We start from the raw sequence: 17,785 nt of genomic DNA, 5'->3' as shown, positions 1-17,785 counted from the left end.
ATATGAACTGAGTCCTCCTTAGGTACATGTAGTACTATATGAACTGAGTCCTTAGGTACATGCAGTACTATATGAACTGAGTCCTCCTTAGGTACATGCAGTACTATATGAACTGAGTCCTTAGGTACATGCAGTACTATATGAACTGAGTCCTTAGGTACATGCAGTACTATATGAACTGAGTCCTCCTTAGGTACATGCAGTACTATATGAATTGAGTCCTTAGGTACATGCAGTACTATATGAACTGAGTCCTTAGGTACATGCAGTACTATATGAACTGAGTCCTTAAGTACATGCAGTACTATATGAACTGAGTCCTTAAGTACATGCAGTACTATATGAACTGAGTCCTCCTTAGGTACATGCAGTACTATATGAACTGAGTCCTCCTCAGGTACATGCAGTACTATATGAACTGAGTCCTTAGGTGCATGCAGTACTATATGAACTGAGTCCTTCTTAGGTACATGCAGTACTATATGAACTGAGTCCTCCTCAGGTACATGCAGTACTATATGAACTGAGTCCTCCTCAGGTACATGCAGTACTATATGAACTGAGTCCTTAGGTACATGTAGTACTATATGAACTGATTCCTTAGGTACATGCAGTACTATATGAACTGAGTCCTTAAGTACATGCAGTACTATATGAACTGAGTCCTCCTTAGGTACATGCAGTACTATATGAACTGAGTCCTTAGGTACATGCAGTACTATATGAACTGAGTCCTCCTCAGGTACATGCAGTACTATATGAACTGAGTCCTTAGGTACATGCAGTACTATATGAACTGAGTCCTTCTTAGGTACATGCAGTACTATATGAACTGAGTCCTCCTCAGGTACATGCAGTACTATATGAACTGAGTCCTTAGGTACATGCAGTACTATATGAACTGAGTCCTCCTCAGGTACATGCAGTACTATATGAACTGAGTCCTCCTCAGGTACATGCAGTACTATATGAACTGAGTCCTCCTCAGGTACATGCAGTACTATATGAACTGAGTCCTTAGGTACATGCCGTACTATATGAACTGAGTCCTTAGGTACATGCAGTACTATATGAACTGAGTCCTTAGGTACATGCAGTACTATATGAACTGAGTCCTTAGGTACATGCAGTACTATATGAACTGAGTCCTCCTCAGGTACATGCAGTACTATATGAACTGAGTCCTTAGGTACATGCAGTACTATATGAACTGAGTCCTTAGGTACATGCAGTACTATATGAACTGAGTCCTTAGGTACATGCAGTACTATATGAACTGAGTCCTTAGGTACATGCAGTACTATATGAACTGAGTCCTCAGGTACATGCAGTACTATATGAACTGAGTCCTTAGGTACATGCAGTACTATATGAACTGAGTCCTTAGGTACATGCAGTACTATATGAACTGAGTCCTTAAGTACATGCAGTACTATATAAACTGAGTCCTTAGGTACATGCAGTACTATATGAACTGAGTCCTCCTTAGGTACATGCAGTACTATATGAACTGAGTCCTTAGGTACATGCAGTACTATATGAACTGAGTCCTTAGGTACATGCAGTACTATATGAACTGAGTCCTCCTTAGGTACATGCAGTACTATATGAACTGAGTCCTTAGGTACATGCAGTACTATATGAACTGAGTCCTCCTTAGGTACATGCAGTACTATATGAACTGAGTCCTCCTTAGGTACATGCAGTACTATATGAACTGAGTCCTTAGGTACATGCAGTACTATATGAACTGAGTCCTTAGGTACATGCAGTACTATATGAACTGAGTCCTTAGGTACATGCAGTACTATATGAACTGAGTCCTTAGGTACATGCAGTACTATATGAACTGAGTCCTCCTTAGATGCATGACATACTGTAAATAAAACCGAGTCTTCCTTATGTTATATGATGATGTACTGTAGGTATAAAAGACCCAGCGCCCTGAAACTACGAGTTTACCAAACGACAGGCTACTTCACAATGAACAGAAGTTCTAACTAAAATCGTACCTAATTTCAAGCTTACGCTAACGATACTAGCTAACGGTACTAAGGTTCAACGAGTTCCAAACTACATTGTCGAAAAATATCACACAATCTGATTATTGAATCTCATAGTGTTACAACAACTGACCTGACACAGAGTAAAGTGTTGGCGTGTTTGGGTGTCTGTTGGTGACTTTAGGGCCAATCCTCACTCAAGTCAAGTCAAGTGTTCCGTTCTTAATCCACTTAGGGACATGCAGGTGTCATAGCAGCATGGGGGAGGGGGAGGGGGAGATACAGACAGAAAATATAATAATTATAGCAATAGTAATAATAATAGTAATAACATATCCAATAGTGTTTATAAGGATGGGACATGGAATTATTAGTATTGATTAACCACCTATAAACTACATGCCTTAAAGTAGTTGACTACTGAACAAACGACTAACATTTGAATGTATTTTAACTACCACTAACTACTGCAAAATGTATTTAAACTAGTTATTTAATGTAGTTAACTACTCCCCAACACTGGCCCTAAGATGATGCCCTAGCAGTGCTGTAGAGCTGCGTACAGTAGTGCATAGGCTCAAATGAGGGACATTTTTATTAAATTTGAACAGTAGTTCTAAAATATACATAACATCGACGCCAAAATGCGTACTATTAACAAGTTCATTGTGTGTTGTAGTTGCTGCTATGGGCATAGTACCAACATGAAACTGTTATTATTAGTCACTGGGCTGTGCTTTGTAACGCACATTTATTAGCTTGTAGCTCAGGCACATTTCCAAAATCACAAAGAACCAGTGATGTGTTATCAGTTCACATATAAATAATGTTTTTTTTTTTTTTTTTTACTAGCAGTCCAAATTCATATATTCTAAATTGTAATTTTCCAAGTGGTGCCGGCTGCCCTACAGTAGCGTCTGTGTGTCACGACGACAGCAGGTGTCTGGCTGACAGGTGATTAAGGCAAACTGTGACAGACTGGCTGACTCAGGTGCACCGTGTGTGTGTGTGTGTGTGTGTGTGTGTGTGTGTGTGTGTGTGTGTGTGTGTGTGTGTGTGTGTGTGTGTGTGTGTGTGTGTGTGTGTGTGTGTGTGTGTGTGTGTGTGTGTGTGTGTGTGTGTGTGTGTGTGTGTGTGTGTGTGTGTGTGTGTGTGTGTGTGTGTGTGTGTGTGTGTGTGTGTGTGTGTGTGTGTGTGTGTGTGTGCGTGCGTGCGTGCGTGCGTGCGTGCGTGCGTGCGTGCGTGCGTGCGTGCGTGCGTGCGTGCGTGCGTGCGTGCGTGTGTGTGTGTGGAGGAGTGTTGCTGGAGCCACTCTGCTGAGGATTATCTACTTACCAGCTCCTTAGCTCCTCCCCTCTAGCACCGAGAAATGTACGCACACACACACACACACTTAACACACACACACTTAACAGACACACACTTAACACACACACACACACATTTAACACACGTACATACGCAGGGACACATACTTAACACACACACACACACACACACACTTAACACACACACACACACACACACACACACACACACACACACACACACACACACACTTAACACACGTACATACGCAGGGACACATACTTAACACACACACACACACACACACACACTTAACACACACACACACACACACTTAACACACGTACATACGCAGGGACACATACTTAACACACACACACACACACACACACACACACACACTTAACACACACACACACACACTTAACACACGTACATACGCAGGGACACACACTTAACACACACACACACACACACACACACACACTTAACACACGTACATACGCAGGGACACACACTTAACACACACACACACACACACTTGACACACGTACATACGCAGGCGCACACACACACACACACGCACACTTAACACACTTTCATACGCAGGCGCACACACACACAAACACACACACACACAAACACACACACACACGCATTCAGACATACACATAAACGTGTACAATACAATATCCATGTGCAATATTAAAGATACATGTTGTAATTTGATGTAGTGTACCAGATTCTACAGTCCCTTGGCAGTTCACCATCACTCCTCTGAGATACATACAGTACACACACGGGTCCACGCTGACCATAATGGTACAGTCACACGTCGTACAGTAACATGTCATGCCACAAATAGTAGGTATAAAATGTATGGGGGTACGCAGCACATTACAGATGGGAGTCCAGACGTAATGATCACATGTTTGTTTGGCCTTGTTTTCACCTCGGCTTTGAAGCTGCTCAGTAAACTGCAGCTCTCACTGTCGTCTCTGTGCAGAGTTGTAGAACTCAAGTCCAGGACTGGTTTTCAGGACTTGGACTTGAGCATTGACACTGCATTTGTACCTGGAAGGTGCAGACGAGGACTCAGACTTGTTAATTGTTAAATACAGTTATATATTAAATCTTTTTGTGTAATATGCCCTAATCATTTTGCATAAGACATTGCTGGCTAGTGCATTTGTTTGGCTGTTGTGTCACAAAGTAAATCAACTCCCTTTGAAACGGTGACCGCTGTGTCATTTATGTTTAACGTTGACCTTTTTTTATTGGTATGTCAGCTCTTTGACGGCCAGAGTGGAGTGGACTCAACCTCGATGACTTGGACTCGGACTCAGACTAGGGTAATGGGGACTCGACTCTGACTCTTCTTTGGTGACTCGGACTTGGACTCGGACTCGAACACTAGGGACTCGAGACTCGACTTGGACTTGAGATTTAGTGACTCGACTACAACACTGGGTCTGGAAGTGTATTCCAGTTGTTAGTGGCCTTAAAGGAGAAGGACATGTGGATCACGTTTTGTTTCACTTGGACTCACTGGGTTTGATGCAGCCTTTTTAAAATGTAGATACTTGACCATTGATTCTTGCAACGCCGAATCAGGTCAACCTGGTTGATATTTGATCGTGAAGCATTTAGACGCCGTTATCGATCACGGTGCAAAAGGACAAGTTTGTGCCACGTTGGATCTCACAGAGACGGACAATAACTGAATCCTTCAGGTTTTTTAGGAGAACCATATAAATGCATTTTGAAAATGTGCCAGAAACAGCCAATGTGTATTTCCATGGTATTTGGAACGTAGTCATGATACCTGACCCACATGTACACGACCTCTCCTGTCTTTTAACACACATTTATATTATCACTCCCACTCACAATCTCTACACTCTTTCTCGTCTCGTCTATCATGCATAATAATAATAATAATAATAATAATAATAATAATAATAATAATAATAATAATAATAATAATAATAATAATAATAATAATAATAATAATAATAATAATAATAATAATGATAATGATAATAATAATAATGATAATAATAACTTTATTTGTATAGCACTTTTCATACAGAAATTGCAGTTCAAAGTGCTTCACAACAGTAAAAAATACAGGCATAAAGCGAGAATAAAAAATGTTATACAAAAAGATAGAGGTAGCAAGGTAAGGTAAATCACAGTTTTTCAGTAATACAAATAATAAAATAGAATAGATTAGTAAAAAAGTGTGGTTTGATTCAGTTTAATTGAATGTTGAATTAGTTGGTGTTGGGGAATGAACTACCCACCACAGTTAGGAGCCGAAACCCGTCCAATCTTTTGCCGTCGACTAAAGACGCACTTCTTCAATCATTATCTGAAATTTAAAAAAAAATTATAATAAATAACCCTAACTAACCTTACTGTCATGCACTTGTCCTAATATACTAACCTACACTGTAGCACTCAACACTTTGATGAACATTGTTACTCAGCTGATAGAGTTGTACCCTTCCTGATGACTTGTTGTACAGAACAGTTTTTTTTGTATCCACTTTTTTTCCTTATTTTTCAATTTTTCTTCCATCCCAATTTCGCCTCACCAATTCTCCCCTTCAATTCTTCCCTCCCCTGTCTTGAACGTTGCTAGACTATGCCTCCCGCTGGTCGGCTGCAATGTGGACCAAGCCTTGCATCACGTGTCCCCTCCGGTACACGAGGAGGCAGCTGTCGCATCTTTTCACCTGCACAGCGAGATCTCTCAGTGGCGAGGAGTAACGCGTGGGAGGCTCACGCTGCCCCCGATACTTCCTGATTCTGCTGTACAGGCGCACCAACCGACCTGTAGGAGTCGCTGTCCACAACGTCCAATCCCCACCCACCGGCTTTCCCGCCCCCTAATACTGCCAATTGTGTTAGTATGAATGACCAGCCAAGCCGGTAGCAACGCAGAGAGCTGGGCTCGAACCCAGCATCTCCTGCGTTAGTGGTGAGCGCCTTGCCTACTGCGCCACTTAGCCGCCCGTCGTACAGAACTTGTAAGTCGATTTGGATAAAAGCGTCCGCTAAATGACTAAATGTTCGTGAATGTAAATGTAGTTGAATGTCGCTAGATGTAACCCTTGAACCCTGTAATCACCTTTTGAACGGTCGTCCACACAAGCTGTGTGTTGATAATATAAGTAAAAGTATATTCTATATTGTAATACACTAAATTATTGTATATCTATAGTAAAATTAATGGAAGAACAAATATAAATGTAAGGGGGTAGGGATCAATAGGCTTAGCTTGCCTCTACTCCTTTTTTGGACATGTCTGCTAACCAAACACATTGCTTTTGACCTTTTGTTTATAATTCCTTCTTTTTTTCTTTTTTTAATGTTTTTCTTTTAATGTTTTTTTTATTTTGTTGTTTTTTTGGTTCGACGGAACAAGATATCGTGAGTTGTTTGGAGAAATATGGAGAATAACATGTCCAAAAAATATACTTTTTCATTCATTCATTCATTCATTCATTCATTCATTCATTCATTCATTCATAACCTAGGCTTCAAGAAAACCGATGCCAGGTTGATTTATAGATTTGTCATATAATGGGACTACACAACTCCACTGATGCGTGGTCTTTCAATCCGATCTGATGTGCAAGCTCGCCTCGTTAACGTGCACTTTCTAAGAATGTGTTATTTTCACGCACCGTTGCCTCTTGCCACGGTCGCTTATAGCCAGCGTCGGCAAACTCTAATCAGAATCCAACGCTGATTGGACCGGCACAATTTCGGTGAGTGTCATTGGTACACGTGATGAGTATCAAACATTGTAGACTTTTAAATGTGATAGTAAGTGTGATATTGGGAGCTGATACAGTGGTGCAAGTCTTTTTTGAAATGCACAGATGAATTACACAGATGAATAGATGAATTACACAGATGAATTACACAGATGAATAGATGAATTACACAGATGAATAGATGAATTACACAGATGAATAGATGAATTACACAGATGAATAGATGAATTACACAGATGAATTACACAGATGAATAGATGAATTACACAGATGAATAGATGAATTACACAGATGAATAGATGAATTACACAGATGAACTCTTCCGACTCGGCGCCTGGAAAAGAGATGTGTTTACTCTGAGTACGTAGACATTGCTTTCCCCAGAGGCACAGTTGAAGTCAGGACACCTGTCTATGTGTACAACGTTTAGCATCTATCAGACTTGTGCTGTGGCAGTTATGGCCTTATTTCTTTTAGGTTTGACGATTTTTTGTCACAGCGCCACCGCCTGGCCAACGAGCAGCGCGGCACGCCACAGGAGCCCACCTGCCGATTTGAGTATCTCTGGGACTTTGGGGGGACACAAAACGCTGACTCTGTGATTTAGTCAGTCAATCAGAGGAACACAGGCTGGCCCTTTTGGGTTTCAGAGGAACAGTGAAAGTGTCCCTGCAGGTAGGGATCCAGCTCCCGTAGCCTACAGCGGTCTGCGACACCGCATGGGGCCCGGCGTCGACTGGATGTGCTCAGCCCTGACGGGGCCAGCAGTAATAGGATGATTGGATTCATTCAACCCTGATGAAGCCAGCAGTCATAGGGTTGACTATGATACAGTACATTCAGGCCTTATGAAGCCAGCAGTCATAGGGTTGACTATGATGCAGTACATTCAGGCCTTATGAAGCCAGCAGTCATAGGGTTGACTATGATGCAGTACATTCAGGCCTTATGAAGCCAGCAGTCATAGGGTTGACTATGATGCAGTACATTCAGGCCTTATGAAGCCAGCAGTCATAGGGTTGACTATGATACAGTACATTCAGGCCTTATGAAGCCAGCAGTCATAGGGTTGACTATGATACAGTACATCCAGGCCTTATGAAGCCAGCAGTCATAGGGTTGACTATGATGCAGTACATTCAGGCCTTATGAAGCCAGCAGTCATAGGGTTGACTATGATGCAGTACATTCAGGCCTTATGAAGCCAGCAGTCATAGGGTTGACTATGATACAGTACATTCAGGCCTTATGAAGCCAGCAGTCATAGGGTTGACTATGATACAGTACATCCAGGCCTTATGAAGCCAGCAGTCATAGGGTTGACTATGATGCAGTACATTCAGGCCTTATGAAGCCAGCAGTCATAGGGTTGACTATGATGCAGTACATTCAGGCCTTATGAAGCCAGCAGTCATAGGGTTGACTATGATGCAGTACATTCAGGCCTTATGAAGCCAGCAGTCATAGGGTTGACTATGATACAGTACATTCAGGCCTTATGAAGCCAGCAGTCATAGGGTTGACTATGATACAGTACATCCAGGCCTTATGAAGCCAGCAGTCATAGGGTTGACTATGATGCAGTACATTCAGGCCTTATGAAGCCAGCAGTCATAGGGTTGACTATGATGCAGTACATTCAGGCCTTATGAAGCCAGCAGTCATAGGGTTGACTATGATACAGTACATTCAGGCCTTATGAAGCCAGCAGTCATAGGGTTGACTATGATACAGTACATCCAGGCCTTATGAAGCCAGCAGTCATAGGGTTGACTATGATACAGTATATTCAGGCCTTATGAAGCCAGCAGTCATAGGGTTGACTATGATGCAGTACATTCAGGCCTTATGAAGCCAGCAGTCATAGGGTTGACTATGATGCAGTACATTCAGGCCTTATGAAGCCAGCAGTCATAGGGTTGACTATGATACAGTACATTCAGGCCTTATGAAGCCAGCAGTCATATGGTTGACTATGATACAGTACATTCAGGCCTTATGAAGCCAGCAGTCATAGGGTTGACTATGATGCAGTACATTCAGGCCTTATGAAGCCAGCAGTCATAGGGTTGACTATGATGCAGTACATTCAGGCCTTATGAAGCCAGCAGTCATAGGGTTGACTATGATGCAGTACATTCAGGCCTTATGAAGCCAGCAGTCATAGGGTTGACTATGATACAGTACATTCAGGCCTTATGAAGCCAGCAGTCATAGGGTTGACTATGCTACAGTACATTCACGCCTTATGAAGCCAGCAGTCATAGGGTTGACTATGATGCAGTACATTCAGGCCTTATGAAGCCAGCAGTCATAGGGTTGACTATGATGCAGTACATTCAGGCCTTCTGAAGCCAGCAGTCATAGGGTTGACTATGATGCAGTACATTCAGGCCTTATGAAGCCAGCAGTCATAGGGTTGACTATGATACAGTACATACAGTACATTATGAAGTCAGGCAGGCACGGCTGATCCATTTGTGCAACACTGTTGTATTATACACTTGTCACTTTTACCTGTACACACAAATACAAATTTCCATATATGTGTCTGTGGTAGCTCTTATATTATTCCATGTTTATTTTATTTTATTCTTACTGCTGAGCTGACCTGCTATCTCACCCAGCAAATGTTTGATTGATTGATTGAACATTTTATTAACAGATTGCAGAATGGGTACAATACAGTACGGCTCAATACACACAATTGTTAAGGGGATGCAGACCAGAGAAAGACTTTCATCTTGTTTACATCAGGGTCCCCCATTTTCAATTCATCATAACATATATGTCATACGGTACATGACATACAGATAGACAGTACTGCTACATCTATACATTTATGACATATCAGATTTACAAATACAGTACTGTTTGTGATACTAAAAGAGTCTACAAAAGAGAGTATATACATTTGACGAAGAAACTGTACATTGGAGGAGGTTGGTAGGTGGGGTGGGGTTGGGGGGGGTATGTCATTGTACCGTTGACCTTGTGTTAACCTACTTATGACTAATGAAGAAACGTGAAACCTGAGCTCCTCCATATTACTCGTAATTAGAGTCGGGGAACAATTATCATAGTTATTGTTCTCGTAGAGAAATGGCTTTAAAATAGACGTTTCATCTGAAGTGCTGTCAAAAAACATCACGCAACGACGAGGCTGGTTAAAAGATCCTACTCTGCATAGTTTCACCCACATTTGGTCTTCATTTGAAGCCCTGCATATCATTAAAGTCATTATGCCGACCAAGCATCATTTCACGTTCGTCTGACATTTTCACGGGTAATTGGCTGGTGTGAAAGTGTACACTTTACCACATGGAGCGGCATCACTTAATTCATTCACTGAAGCAGGACCGGTGCCATCTGCTCATCGGCAAGACTTGAGAGCGGACCTTCAAAGAAAGCGGGTCTGATATTATATCGACTCATGAAGATGTGTTGATGACCGAGACGTGCGTTTTGTTGACCCCATGAAGAGAGCAGGGAGAACCACCACAGGGGAAGACCTCCACTCAGCAGCTATTACCCAAACCGGGTTACTTGTAATTGTACTTCAAAGGGATTAATAATATACTAAATTAAATCTTTTACATTGATAACATTTGACAACATTTTAGTTTTCCACATGCAATCATGCAGATCCTTCATGCAGACATGTTCTTTTTCCTTTTTCAAATTGACTAATAACTTATAATAATAATAATGTTGGTTGACCAACTCCAGTTAATTGACTAATGGACTTTGATGGGGCAGCTGTACAGTGTGTGTGTGTGTGTGTGTGTGTGTGTGTGTGTGTGTGTGTGTGTGTGTGTATGGTGTGTGTGTGTGTGTGTGTGTGTGTGTGTGTGTGTGTGTGTGTGTTTGTCTCTGTGTGTGCATGTGTGTGTGTGTGTGTGTGTGTGTGTGTGTGTGTGTGTGTGTGTGTGTGTGTGTGTGTGTGTGTGTGTGTGTGTGTGTGTGTGTGTGTGTGTGTGTGTGTGTGTGTGCGTGCGTGCGTACGTGCGTGCGTACGTACGTACGTACGTACGTACGTACGTATGTATGTATGTATGTATGTATGTATGTATGTATGTATGTATGTATGTATGTATGTATGTATGTATGTATGTATGTATGTATGTATGTATGTATGTATGTATGTATGTATGTATATATATATATATATATATGAATGCATAATATATTTCAAATAATACATATAATCAAGAAATAACAATGTAAAAAATAAAAAGCAAAGATGCATTTCTGTGAAAAGAAAAAAAAGATATAAAGTAAGATACAAATAATAAATAATGGGTAGATATATATATATATATATAATATCATCATCATAATTTTCCATACCGGTTTTCAACTACCATTTTTACAAAACCAAGCGAAGACATTTGGCCTACAGCACATACAGGCTGGTTGGTGACTGGACGACCCTTTAACCCTCCACCAGCACATTACTTGCTAATGGAGGCCAACATACTCGGCTTGGTTTAGTTGATACGAAACTGTATTTTGATCTTGATCTACATATTATTAGACTAATTTCACGAGTCGATATTTGCAGAATGTTACTAGCGAAAGTGGGACAGGTTACTATGAAGCCTAATACCAGTACTGCTCTTTCCACACTGTACGTGGTTCTGTTGACTCCTCCCATAATGCACTGTGGTCCGGTAGTTATGCCGCCTTCAAATGGAACTTGTGAGCTTGCGGTCTCGAAATGGGAAGTCCAGTACGCGATATGCTTGGCGTTCAACTGAATACCTCGGCATAATGACTGAGGAAAAAGACGAGACCGTTGGGAATATCAACATTTTCCAAAGATATACTATTAATTGACTAAGAAATGTATAGTTATAGTACTCACCATTGTATCCTGTATAATACGGTTGGGTGGTCCTCTCTGGCAGTCAGACGTGCTTAGCACTGGTATCTGTTTCTATATAAAGCCATTGTTAGAGAACTTCCCCCTTATATCACTTCATTATTGGACAGGAACTCTAGACCGTATCATACTCGCTCCAATGATTGGCTTCACACTTCAAACCCCCAGAGTTCACACTGAACTTGGGAAATCCACCTTTAGCTTCTGTGCCCCTGATGCGTGGAACATCCTACAACTAGGGCTGGGCGATATGGCCTAAAAATAAAATCTCTTATTTTTTCACACCACATCCGATTTACGATTTTAATCAATTTTTTTCTCTTAAAAACTAGAAACGCCAAGGAAATCATTCAAATAAGCTCTGTTTTTATTTGACACAAAAACTATTTCAAACCAAGATGAATTTCCCTATTGGGATTGAAGTGCAAACCTAACTTTCACCAATCTTCACTTGGGAGGGTCATCAAAGAGAAGCCGCCTATTCTCGGTCCTCGCTCCACAATGGTGGAACGAACTTCCCACCACAGTTAGGACAGGAGTCCTGACCAATCTTTCCGTCAACTAAAAACACACTTTTTCAATCAATATCTGAAAAAAAGGAATAAAACTAACCTTCTTACTGTCTTATACTATCATGCACTCTTCCTACTATACTAATATGTCTTTACTACTATGCACTCAACCCTGCAACACCCAAGTTTCAGCACTGTTTGACATTGTTACTCAGCTGTAAGAGTTGTACCCTTCCTGCTGACTTGTCGTACAGAACTTGTAAGTCGATTTGGATAAAAGCGTTCAGCTAAATGACAAAATGTAATGTGAAAATGTACCTAAATACAAGTTCCCATCTATCCACCTGCCGCCCGGTGTGCAGTACAGGTACTGCTAGACAAAGAAAACAAAGGGCTCCAACGAGTAGCCCCTCAGGCAAACAGAAGGAAAACATTGCAAATAATTACCCACCTGGCTTTTCCATAACAAGCCAAATCTCTGTTTGGTTGCAGCCGTCACAGTGAACCTTGTGGAGGAGGAGGAGGCCACGGCAGCGCGGTGTGTCTGTGAACCACGAGGAGGGTCCTCCAGAGGGAGCCCTGTGTCTAACAGGTCTCCTCCACCGCTGGCTAATCACACCTCCATTGGTGCTACGTGCAAATGAGGCCTGATCTCAGATCTGTCTATTTCCGTGTAGAGTCAAGCATCTCTCAAGTCCCGGAGAATGTGGTGTCAAGGAGGTGGGGGGGGGGGGGGGGGGGGGGGGTTTGGTTGGGTTGACAAGCCAAGAATCAATCGGGGGGAATTTCCACATCACAAGGGCTCTCGAGACAGCTGCTCGGTTAGTGTCAGATGAGGAAGATGATGAAGACGAGGGCGCTCCAGCAGAGTTGCTCTAATCAGCGACGCCTCCAGGAGAGGAGCGGCGCACCGCTGGTCCTCGTTACCTTGTGATAAAAGAATGTCCCCCGTTCACTAATCACTGCGGGAGGGGAGCCGCGAGCCGAGTCTGATCTGCAACCCCCCCCCCCGCGGCGCGGCCCCCGCACCCGCCCCCGCCCGGCCCCCCACACCCGCACCGCCCCGCCCCCGTCCACTGCTGTGATTGTTGATGATGAGTTGATGCCCACCTGTAGAGGCTTCTAACGTCGTTCCACGTAATGGATGTTTTTTATTTTTGGATTTGTATTGGTTCAAATCGGTAAAGACAAGTAACAATGTGTTTGGAGGATGAAGGAAATATAACGTGTTGCTTGGTGTCAGGGAAATTATATATTTGTATGAGCATATAAATAATAAATAGGAAATAGCGGGCATATAATGACCATAGAAATAATCGGAGGTGCTATGACCATACAAATACTGAGGATGTATGGCCATAGTAATAATACATAGGAAATAATAAGCCTAAACTGAGGCGTTATGACCGTATTCACATTCACATAATTTTATTGTCACAGCTTTTTCTTTTTTTTTTTTTATAAAAAAGATTTTCCCCTTTTTTCTGTATTTTTCTCCCATCCCAATTTAGTCGTTATGCCAATTCCCTTCCTGGTCGTTGCGCACATTTTAGGAGTCACTGTTTACAACGACCAGGACACATACCCCGCCGGCTTCCCACCCGCTGACACGGCCAATTGTGTTAGTAGGGACGACCGACCAAGCCGGAGGTACCGCTGACAGCTGGATTCGATCCCAGTGTCTCTGCGGTGGTAGGCGAGCGCTTAGTCCGCTGCGCTACCCAGCCACACCATTGTCACAGCTTTTTTAAATGCACATACATTCAGAAAAACCTGATTTGCTTCTTGTTGTTCTTGTGTGTGTGTGTGTGTGTGTAGGTGTGTGTGTGTGTGTGTGTGTGTGTGTGTGTGTGTGTGTGTGTGTGTGTGTGTGTGTGTGTGTGTGTGTGTGTGTGTGTGTGTGTGTGTGTGTGTGTGTGTGTGTGTGTGTGTGTGTGTCAGGTTTCAGGTTTTTATTTAGACTCCGCAACATATACAGATCATTAATCCAACATACATTGTTGTCAAGGATAGAAACGAAAAAGCCTCTTGACTTATTTACATCGTTGTCCTTGGGTGTCAAGGATGCTAGAAACACACAACTCATTACAGAATTAATCACAATTATTATCTTTGCATAATAATAATGGCACAACCCTAAATTAGTACAAACAAAGCACATTTGTTGTTACAATGTTCCTTTATGCCGAAAGTCAGTGAGCTTCAGGAAGCACCCTCGGGGGAGGGAATTTGGGGGATGGGAGGGAGGGCGGAGAGTGGGGGGTGGGAGTTAAGGATAGGGTAGTGGCTTAGGGTTTGGGCGTGTGAGGCAGTCGAGGGTTCCACCCCTCCTTCCGTGCACGTCGCCAGTCGTGCTCGTGGGGGGGAGGTTTGCGTGAGGATGGGGAGGGGGGGGGGAGGGGGGGGCCTGCCATCCATCTTATCTTCAGACAGTCAGATACTGTCCCGTCCTTGGTTGCGATGGGTACGGACGTCATAAACCAGGTCTTATCTTGACTTCTTCTCCTCGGCCTCTTTCAATTGACCTCGAACATTCCTTCTTTTCTTTCACAGACCTGAGTTTTGTGGGGGGGGTTGCATCAGGTTACAATGATTCCAGTAATGCTTTAATTTAATCCAGATCTTTCTTCTTTGTCGCGGTCCTAATGTCCTGCGCGACCCCCAACATTATTTGACCCCTACATTGTTTACTTGTCACGGACCAAGGAAACTATAAAAGAAGGAAGGGTCATGAGTCATACTGATGCTTGGTGTCAAACTTTGGTGCCAGTTCTATTGAATGGCTGCATTCACGTAACGGAACGTAGACCAATCGCAGCCACTCTTATTGTTTGGGACCAAATACGGCCACGCCCCATTCCCAGTAAGAAGTGGGAATCTCTAGAATGGGTTTCGCTGTATACGGAAGTGGCTCTCAAGGTGACGATTAGACAACACGTTCTGTTGTCAGTAGATGGAAGCATTGGTTTAAAATTAAAAGGTGAAAATGTTGAAAACTACATGAATACATTTCGCATGAGCGTTAGCACAGGTCACAGGTCACTGGGATGTGTCTATTCTTTGATACGATCTGAACAGCGTTAAACTATTAACGGGACCTCAGTACAGTGACCACGAATGGTAAACTAATTATCTTAACAAAAGTGCATCATTAGCATTACGTTTGTTGTCTAAAGGGAAACATAATGGTACAATTTAAGATTTGAATGTTATCCGCATATAAAGGACAAATAAAACATTGTTAATTTGTAAGAAACCCCAATGAAAATGGTGCAGGGTACGTAATATTCGCTATTGTTATGAAAATGTGATAGAATCCTATAAAAATGTGGACGCACTTGGTCACCGTGACGTTATATATTGAAGCCTGTATTAAAATTCAAAATATACCAGCTATTTGAGGAAATATACATCAACCAATATATCCAACGCTAGCTAGTTAACAAAGCAACAAAGTGCAGATGATTCTGACATCCGAGGTAAACTACACAGTGACATGATGACCCTTCCTTCTTTTATAGTTAGAAGTTGTATTTCCAACTAGCATAGCACTAATCTGTGCTGTGCACGTTGGAGAGGAAGAGAGAGGATGGAGGATGAACATGTAATAAAAAGCCTTAATTTACACGGCACGGTTTTAAAAGGTTCAATTAAAAACACAGTGAACATATTTCAACCTAAAAGGTCAAAGAATAATAATTAGGTATATTGTTAGTAAGTTAGCCATGTAATAAGCAGGATAATGTATAGCTATACTCGATCATTGTCGCAAAATAATTGACCGACACGGAGTTTAAAATACCGAGCCGCCTCGGCGAGGTGTTTTAAACGTCAGTGAAGGTCAATTATTTTGATGTTGCATAACCCTGGCTGTACATAATGTTACAGTACCTTCATCAGAGCATATGACAAGGAAAGACTTTTCACACGTTGATCATCTTTGTCAAATTACCACGGTCGACCTTCGAGTTTCTCCTCACAACTTGTGTTTTACATGACCATAGAGCTATATTAGTTCCTTCTTTGCTACAAAACCTCTGTGTAGTTTTAAAAACTCCTCACCTACAAAACCCTCCTGCTCACCTACAAATCCCTTCACGCCCTGGCACCTCAGTACCTCACTGACCTCCTCCACCCCTACACTCAGTCACGGTCCCTACGATCCATGGACACTGGTCAGCTCTCCATCCCCCGAACCAGACTGCGGACCTTCGGGGACAGAGCTTTCAGTGTGGCAGCTCCCACCCTCTGGAACTCCCTCCCCGCAGAACTCTGCACCGCCCCAACTCTGGACTCATTCAAAAAACTGCTCAAAACCCACCTCTTCAACTTGGCCTTTAACCCCTAATTTCTCACTTTATATGTATATGTTGTGTCTGTCCACTGTCTGTTACTTTCTGTGTCCCCCCCCTTGGGTCCCTTGAAAGGCGCTATATAAAGCCTAAAAAAAGTTATTATTATTATTATTATTATTAAGCATATTTTGTATTTATTTTCTTTTTTAATTTGAGATATTTGATATGTTTTGGTCTTCAATGGAACCTTGGAACCCCTGGTCTAGAGGAAACCACAGATCTGATGAGATAACTTCATAGCCTGGTCTGACTACACTAGGGTTGGGTACCGTTTACATTTGAACCGGTACCTGGGGATCAATGACGGTACATTGTTCCGGACCAGACAGTCTTTACATGAAAGGACAGAGTGGACCGTTCTTCCTGAGAACGCGCAGGTCATTCAACGCGTGCAGCAGGATACACTGCATGTTCTACCAGTCCGTTGCGGCCTGTGTGCTCATCTTTGTTGTACCGGGAGGGTCTGTATCTCGAGAACCATTCATCCGATTGCTTCGGTGCTCGGCGGGGGTGTCTTGCTGAGGACCCAGAGGAGTGCAGTGTCGTGTGTGAAGTAGGTTCAACGCACTGATGAACCAGCTCTCGTCACTGGGCAGAGACTAGACACTCTGCAGCGTGGAGGTGGTGGAGGAAAGGGTGAAGTCCAAACTCCTCTCCATCGTGAGCAATGTCGTCCACACTTTGTATGATGAACTTGTATGATTATTATTATAGACCCGTTCCCCCCGAGATGTGCCAAGGAAAGGTTCCGGTGCTGCTTTGTGCCGCCTGCCATATGTCTCCTCAATACCACCCTGCAGCAGACCTGACCTGAGCCATCTGGGAGGCTGGTCTGTAGCCTGGACTTCAGTTACACACGCACGCACGCACGCACGCACGCACGCACGCACGCACACACACACACACACACACACACGCACGCACGCACGCACGC

The 17,785-nt window shown here is 42.8% G+C and overlaps 1 protein-coding gene across 1 annotated transcript in view; it reads left to right on the top strand.

Moving 5' to 3' along the window:
• Positions 1–17,785, top strand: part of ntm (neurotrimin) — a gene marked incomplete at its 5' end in the record, with an annotated part of 633,919 nt that overhangs the window by 51,186 nt on the left and 564,948 nt on the right. The window lies entirely within an intron of this gene.

The sequence above is a fragment of the Notolepis coatsorum genome (assembly GCF_963971535.1).
Source record: "Notolepis coatsorum genome assembly, chromosome: 11".
Classification (NCBI taxonomy): Eukaryota; Metazoa; Chordata; class Actinopteri; order Aulopiformes; family Paralepididae; genus Notolepis; species Notolepis coatsorum.
The sequence above is the reverse complement of the archived record's forward strand: the minus strand, read 5'-3'. Positions and strand labels throughout refer to the sequence as shown.